The sequence below is a fragment of the Clupea harengus genome, chromosome 22 (genome assembly GCF_900700415.2).
Source record: "Clupea harengus chromosome 22, Ch_v2.0.2, whole genome shotgun sequence".
NCBI classification, from domain to species: Eukaryota; Metazoa; Chordata; class Actinopteri; order Clupeiformes; family Clupeidae; genus Clupea; species Clupea harengus.
The window spans coordinates 15,343,542-15,352,284 of NC_045173.1; positions in this window are offsets into that span (position 1 = coordinate 15,343,542).

Genomic DNA, 8,743 nt, shown 5'->3' on the forward strand with positions numbered 1-8,743 from the left:
GTTAAATCCAGCAGAGGTTAAATCCAGCAGAGTTTTTTTTTTTTTTTTTTGAAAACTTTTGAAGATGGCCTCAAATCCTGAGGGTGAATGCTTCGATCAAGAACGATAGTCTGAGTTTGAATCTTTTAGAAGATTAAAAATAAAAATTCTCCGGGTTTTTTGGAAGATTAAGAATAGAGAGGAGTAGGCTAATCGGTAGGTTGCAGCAATTCTAACAAACAGGAAAATGTGGCTAGAGACTGTCAATATGGACTGCTCCTTGTTGTGAAAACTCATTATACCAGTAGAAAATGACCCTGGTGATGTCAATGTCATAAAGCATGCTAGCCTACCCGCTTAAGCTGGATGACTAACGTTGCTCTAATGAAGAAGTGCCCTCTATTGCAATTTTAATCAAGGTTGAAGATTATTCCATCACACATGATGCCTCATAGCTTTTTGCGCGCTGGTAGGGCTCAATACTGTGGACACAGAAAGTGTCCTTTTTATTTTTTTTGCCCCTGCTCTTCAAACAGCCTAGGCTGCCACTGTCTCCTGCTGCATGCCTGATTTGTACTCTGTACTCTAGAATGCCATTGTGCAAAGAAGACAGCTATCATTTCTCAGACAAAACTTTAGCAGGTTGACTAGATACACTAAAGAGTGTCTCTTTCAGCCACCGGACTAGTGCGTTTCTGAGCTAACCCAGGCTGTAAAATAAAATGATCCTCTGTGTAACATTAAATGCAGCCAGCTAGGTCATTAACTATCTATCGATAGTTAGCTACAGATACTACTTTCGATCTTGACAACAACACAAAATGTAGCATGCCGCTAACTACAACACTTTTTTATGTTCTGACTTTAATATGAGGGGATTGCCTGATACTGTCCAACATTAGAAAAACTGTCTGGAGTGCAAACTACAACTTTAACTTGAGGTGGTCCAGGAAAATGAACATCAAACATGCCTGTTCACAGTTCACAGAGTATGAAAAGGGCCGACATCCCCTTTACAGCCTGGAACAACACATTTCAGCACAAAGTCTGCCATTTCCGTTGTTGTTTCGTTGTCATTGTTTCATTCTTCACAATACCTGCAAAACTGTTGAAGTTTCAGATGTAGAGGTCGGTGGTAATATTGGCTGAGCTAGAACATGGACTTGTGTATGTAAATGTTGGGGGGGTGCATATTAATGAGCCATGACTGTAACACAGCTGTCTGGGAATTCGGAAATGGCCCATTTGACCACCCTCTTTTGCATATTCAGGATTTTCATTTGAGGGAGGAACCTGGTACCGCTCTTCAAGGGAGAAGTCATTATTTCTACAGGCAAATGCTTAAGCTCATTTGGCTTGTAGTATCACTCTGTGTGGCTATTGATCTCTCTGCAGAAGACTCCAGTTTTCACAGAGGAATGGCTATGTTGGCCAAGGTTAGTACATGGCCATGGGGAAGTAATTATGTAATACGACACACTTCCTCAAGTGGATGTATGTTTTTGATTTTAAAGTCATTATTACAGTATGTTCCCCTTTTCTTCGCCACTTGTGGGGTATTTTAATTGTTTGTAAAATGAGGAGCTCAAGTGAGTTATGGGATAATTAACCTTGTCAAGGTGATCTCTTGCGCAAAAGACTTTTTGTGTCAGTCAAGCAACGCTGACCCAATTAACACTCTAATCCAGAGGCCACACCACTTGACTGGCGCTCTGACGGCTTCGTTGAGAGCTCAGGTCTGAGTACTGCCTCAGGCATGTATGGCTCTGAGTATGCAGAAATAGTTTGGAAACTGGTGGACATTGAGCAACAAAACTTTCCCCGTGGTACAGTATGAGACGCATGAGCCAGATGAATGGGTCTGAGCAATCTTTGGAGCAGGCGTAAGATTTGCTTGACCCTTGGTTCTGCAAAAAACATCCTTCCAGTGTGTCATCGCTAGTCTTAATGAGGTCGGTGCAAAAGTTGATGACCAGCTTTACTTCATGGATGCTTTTTCAAATAGACAGAATAACGGCGCCCTTCCAATTTACTGCAGTACAGTAATTTTACATATTGCAACTCAAAATCAAGAAAGGCTTAGATCAACAAAGTTCAGTCTCACAAGTTCAGTCAGAGGGTAACCTTAAATTTTTATCGAGCAGTAGGAGGCAACCATGCTGAAGACACAAACGCACATTCACAGATTTACAGAACAAAATCAAAACGTTTCAGTTGGAATCCGTGGGGAGCAGAAAGTAGGACACCATCTGAAGCTGGCATGTATGTGTCAGAGTCAAATAAAGGTAGGCTAACACAAAACTGCAGTGAGAGAAGAGAACGTGTTAACACAAAAGCTGCTATTTCGTAAAGCTAGAGGAAACAGAACATTGTAACTTTTCTTCCAGACTATATTTCAGAAATCAACAAGACACCCACTCATCCAAATTAATGAAGTTAACTGATTTAGGCTAATTTCATAAACCCAGGTAATCTTCTGGTGGGGTGCTATGACATTGAGGTTGAGTCAAATGTCATAAATGTGTCAAACATGTCATAAACCTGGCATTAGTTACCCTCCATTTAGGAAAGCTACTGTGATCTCCAATTGCCTTGCAAGGAAACTAGGTCGAAACATGGGCCTTGATATGTTTCCATTATCTCCTGTAAATCAACAGTTCTTCAGTGATCCGGTGAAAGTAAAAACCATAACTCACAAATCTGATTTCAGTGCGTGGTCTTGGCTTTCTATTAAAAGGCAACACAAAGACCTCGGAGCGATGATGGAGGTCACGTTAGGAAATATCTGGCATTTTACACTTGTGAAGACCTGACCTGAAGAGGGGCATCAAAAAGGCCAAGCACAGCTACAAGCTAAAGATTGAGGAGCACTTAAAAAACAACTCAGACCCCCGACGCATGTGGCAAGGCATCCAGGCCATAACGGACTATAAACCCACCAACACCTCCCCCCAAACCGGCGAAGCATCATTCCCTGATGAGGTTAACAGCTTTTATGCACGCTTCGACATGGACAACCAGGAGGCGGCCATCAAGGCTGTGTTCACTACAGACAACCAGCCCCTCACACTCTCCTCCACCGACGTGTGTGCTGCACTGAGCAGGACTAATGCACGAAAGGCTGCTGGCCCTGATGGCATCCCTGGACGGGTTCTCAGGGCCTGTGCTGGGCAGCTGACTGAGGTCTTGACTGACATATTCAACCTGTCACTGGCCCAAGCAGCTGTCCCCACGTGCTTCAAAACCACCTCCATCGTGCCGGTGCCAAAGCACTCCAAGGCAGCGGGCCTTAATGACTTTCGCCCAGTTGCACTCACTCCAACTATCATGAAGTGCTTCGAGAGGCTGGTCCTGGCTCATCTCAAAACTTGTCTACCACCCACACTGGACCCCCTCCAATTCGCCTACCGCCAGAATAGGAGCACAGAGGATGCCATCTCCACGGCACTACACTCCGCCCTTTCCCACCTGGACAACAGCAACACCTACGCGAGACTGTTGTTCATAGACTTCAGCTCTGCATTTAACACCATAATCCCCTCCAAACTGATCACAAAACTCAGTGATCTGGGCATCAACACCTCCCTCAGTAACTGGATTCTGGACTTATAACCAACAGACCCCAGTCTGTCAGGTTAGACAACAACACCTCCTCAACCCTCATCATGAACACTGGTGTCCCACAGGGCTGCGTGCTGAGCCCTCTCCTCTACTCCCTCTTCACCTACGACTGCACAGCTGTACATGGTTCTAATACCATTGTAAAGTTTGCAGACGACACAACGGTGATTTGCCTCATCAGCAACAACGATGAGTCGGCCTACAGGGAAGAGGTCCAGCACCTGGCAGAGTAGTGTGCCAACAACAACCTGGCTCTCAACACCATGAAAACCAAAGAGTTAATTGTGGACTTCAGGTGGACTTCAGGTGGACCAAAGGTGGCGCACACACCCCAATCTGTATCAACGGGACAGAGGTGGAGCGTGTCGCCAGCTTTAAATTCCTGGGTGTCCACATCTCCGAGGACCTCTCTTGGACCCTCAACACCTCAACCATAGTAAAGAAGGCTCACCAGCGTCTCTTCTTCCTGAGGAGATTGAAGAAGGCCCATCTGTCTCCTCAGATTCTGGTGAACTTCTACCGCTGCACCATTGAGAGCATCCTCACCAACTGCATCTCAGTCTGGTATGGCAGCTGCTCTGTTGCGGACCGCGAAACACTCCAGAGGGTAGTGAAAACTGCCCAACGCATCACTGGTTCCCCACTCCCCACCATCGAGGCTGTCCAGCGCAAAAGATGTCTGCGGAAGGCGCGCAGCATCGAGAAGGACAGCTCCCATCCCAACCACAGACTGTTTGCTGTTTGCCCTCCTCCCCTCAGGGAGGCGCTACAGGGCCCTCCGTTCCCGGACCAGCAGGCTCAGGAACAGCTTCTTCCCTGCGGCTGTCACCCTGTTGAACTCTGCACCACGGTGATAGCCCCCCCTGGCTACCCCCTCACACTCCTTCCTACAGTGACTGTATTCCCCCCTCTACCCTGGCCTGACTGCCACATACTTCCCTCCAGCCACTGAACATTTGCACTAAATTGTTTATTTGTCGATATCTATTTATTTAAAATTGTTGTCCATATCAATATTCATCGTACTTATATCTTATCATGTCTCCTACCTCATTTATAACTTTATAACTTCTACTGCCACCTTCACCTGCACTTTACATATATCTATATCACATCTGCACTAATCACCATTATTGCTGCTCATGTTCTTACTGTTCATACCACTTATATCTTATGTCATACTGTATATATCCTATTTATCTATATTTGTATTACCATTATGCACGTACTCTGCACTCTTCTGCTTTGCACTTCTGGTTAGATGCTAACTGCATTTCGTTGCCTCAGTACCTGTACTCTGTGCAATGACAATAAAGTTGAATCTAATCTAAATCATCTAATCTAAAGTGACTCATCTGATCAACACACCTGGATATCCTCGCAATTACTTACCTTACATTTGATTTCTCAACAGTACACAGTCAAACAACCGGCAAAAATGTCTGTCTCATCATCACAACTGACCCGTTCCTCAGAGTCTTGGCGTTTAACTTCTCTTCACTCCTAGCAGTGATGTCTCACGTTGTCTTTTTAAAATAATTAAACACTCTGAGAAATGATTGACATGTTTCTTTAATCTTTACTAGTATGTACACTAATCCACTAAATCAACATCAGAAAATGCTGTCAGATTGTATAATACATTTTAGGTGCAGCAGGCAGATGATGACTAATAAATCATAACACTGCTCTCCGTGGGATGGGTGTCCAGGCGTTATGCGGCTTGAGTGAAGAATGTGAAAAGCCAGAAGAGAATTCACCTCAGTGCTTGAAACGGGGTCATGCACTTCTCCCTCTTGTCCGTCCAGTTTATCTCTGCACAGGGAGGCATTCACTAAAGCACTGTTAGGTGATGGATTTCCAAGAACTGAAGTTTGGCGTAACTTTACTTTTATCACCTCAGACAGTGATAATTTATACATCGTATGCCTTTTTTTTGAGGCTACAGAATAACATTAACAGGAGGAGCGTCTCACATGAGTGCTGCAGTCAAAGTACAAAGAGAACACATTTGCAGTGGAGCATAGCTCCCTTGTTGCATTTAAAATATGTATTCAAGTTCTTTGCACTTTGCCTGAGAAGTGTTGGAGACTCCATGTGTGCAGTCAGATAAAACTGCTTTGAAAATATACATCCCTTCCAAACCCAACAAGCTGGTTGATACCAACTCAGTCTACTACAAACTAGAACAGCAGTCTATACTACTCAATGACATATTTCAAACTACCGACTTGGTCCATTTACTAAACCAAACATGGGGATTAGATGGGGATAGAAGGGTTAAACCACGTTGCCATCTTATCTGGTTTTCCTACATGTTTATGTAGATGTATCACTGAAAGTATTTCCCCTGTAAACAAACATTATTTGGATTTTTAAGTATATAAGTATATACTTGCATAATCTATAGGGTCTGCCCTTTCCCCATTGGTAAATGTTTCTAGTCATTACATCCTGATGGACATAGACTTTGGGTTAATTTTGGAACTATTGAACCAGCCTTTAACCAATCAGCATTGACCACTATGGGATTGATATACTTCGTCACAAACAATGCAAGCTGATATATCAGGCTTTTCCCAAACCCTGTTGGCAGTAAGGCAACAATGTCTTTGCCCTTGACTAATAATATTACACATTCTTCTTGCTCTGGTTTCAATTCTTCGATGTTTGCTAGCGTTGCTACAACTGTTTGTATCCCTTCGTCTAACTCTAGCACTGCCGCCTTTGTTGTTACTACATTTCAAACAAACCCTTTATTTCAACGTCATCACATTTTGCCACTTAGACACTGTCCCCAGATTGGTGGGCCATTGACTCATCTAGCAAACAGCAGCTCTCGACTGTAATCCCAGTGAGAACTGAGCTGTGAGCAATGGGGTATTGTAGCACTGCAGTAAACTGAAGGCTTCTCTTTGGTGAGTTACAGACAAAAGGCCCACTGTTTTGCTACTTGCTTTAAAAATATTTGTTTCTTTATTCATTTATACTTTCATGAATTTTCACCAACCAGTGCGTAACAAGTCTTTAATTAATCAATAATTTTTCACCTTGAGAGCTAATAACTGATATTTTAAAAAGACTATGTCAAGGATATGATTTAGAAATAGTGGGCTAGTGTTAGATAACAGATAAGGAACTCTTACCTGGTTCTCTCTAATTCCCAGTCAGACGTCAATGAGCTAGTTGCATGTTTCAACAATGCATGTACTTCAGTCCTTGACACTATTGCATCTATGAAAGTGTAGACCCAATCCTTGTTCTCTGCCCTAACAACAATTGTAAGAAAATATGGGCTGAATGCAAATAGAAAAAAAGGACAGACTGCAGGTGTCTTATCCATAACTGCACTAAAGAATATCAGGAGGCTGTTTAAAAATCCAGGAATTATTTTATTTATTTAGTTTTGTTTTTCCTCATTACTTTCATAAGTCTTTCTGTAATTTTTGGGTCCATGAGATGTGTGATTCGTGTCCGAGGATGGGATGGGTGGGAGTATTGTGATGTATTGCTGTTTTTATAATACTGTCATGCTTTGTTTCATAAATGAAAACAGTGAATTAAAAAAAAAAAAAAAAATCCAGGAATGATTATTTAGTATTTAGCGTGGCCGAGGAAGAACATTACATTTTGCAGTGAATCTGGATGAAGTGATACTCAGATGTATCTACCTCTTAGCTGTGGTCAGATGATTTACAGCCCCTTTTGACTCCTTTTAAGGATACTGAAAACTTGAACTTTAAGCAGGTGCTCTATAACTGAACCTGTCTTATCTTGCCTTTCCTTCATTCACACTTGGGAAACCCCATACAGAACGGGGAAGGACAGGACAGAGGTCTAATCTTGACACAGCATAGTGGCTAAGGGTGTACATACACGTTAATACACAGAGAACTACACACAGGCCATTACACATAGCACTGGGACTCTAAATGATAAGAGAAATACATACTGACATGAGCACAAGCTGGTAAACACGAATACATTATAAAATGGAACATTAAACACAGAATCAAACATTAAGCATTCCGACAGGCACACATGCACAGCATTATGGGGTGGGCACGCACGGAACCGCACCATCCCCCTGCACACGGGAATAGCTTCCTGATTGGACTATTGCAATGCAATATGCTCATTATTGGCCAGGCATCACTCTCCAAGTTACAAGTTTTCCAAAATGCTGATTTTTAGATTTAACTGCTTGTTATTAAGGCTGTGAATGGTCTTTCTCCAGCCCATATTTCAAGTTTCCTGACCCCCTATGTTCCGCCACAGGGCTGTAAAGTCCTCAGATGAGCTTTTATTGATTTTACTTAGGTCTAATTTTAAATCAAAGGATGATTAAGCTTTTTCTGTTATTGGTCCCACACTCTCTCCTTCCATTTTATTCAATTACAGTTCAATTCAATTTTATTTACATTGCGCCAAAACAACAAAATTGTCTCAAGGCGCTTCAAAGAGCCCGGGGCCTGGACCCCCTTAGAGCAAACACAATGGTGCTAAAAAACTAATCAGAAAGAAACCTTAAGCTTAACCTTAAGCAGAACCATGGCACCCATCTGCTTGAAGTTGGCCAGGAAGAGATAGGAGGGGGGGGGGCTTGTGTGGCAGAAGGGGAGGGGAAACAACAAGTGGTAAATGTACACAGCATACACAGGGTAGATGTACATAATATACAAACATCATATGGTATATACATGATACAAACAGAAACAGCTTAGTGGGTAAACACTGTGCTCATAGGGTTACTGTTACAGGGGTAAGAAGAGTAGGAACAGTAAAACATGTCTGTGGTGGCAATAATATATATTGCATATAAAAAATTCTAGCATAGAGTATGAAGTGTACGGCAGTGTGGTGGTTATGGGTGCATGTGGGCTGAGGGTTTCTACAGGTAGATCGGGTGGAGAGACCACAGCAGCGTCCCGCAGCGAAGATAGTCTAGACTAGGAGAGGAAGGTCCCAGAGAGCACAGTGGCCACCATCATTCATAAATGGAAGAAGTTTGGAACCACCAAGAAACGTCCTACACCTGGCCAAACTCAGAAATCGGAGAAGACGGGCCTTGGCCAGGGAGATGAGCAGGAACCCGAGGGTCACTCTGACAGAGCTCCAGTATATCTTTGTGGAGATGGGAGAA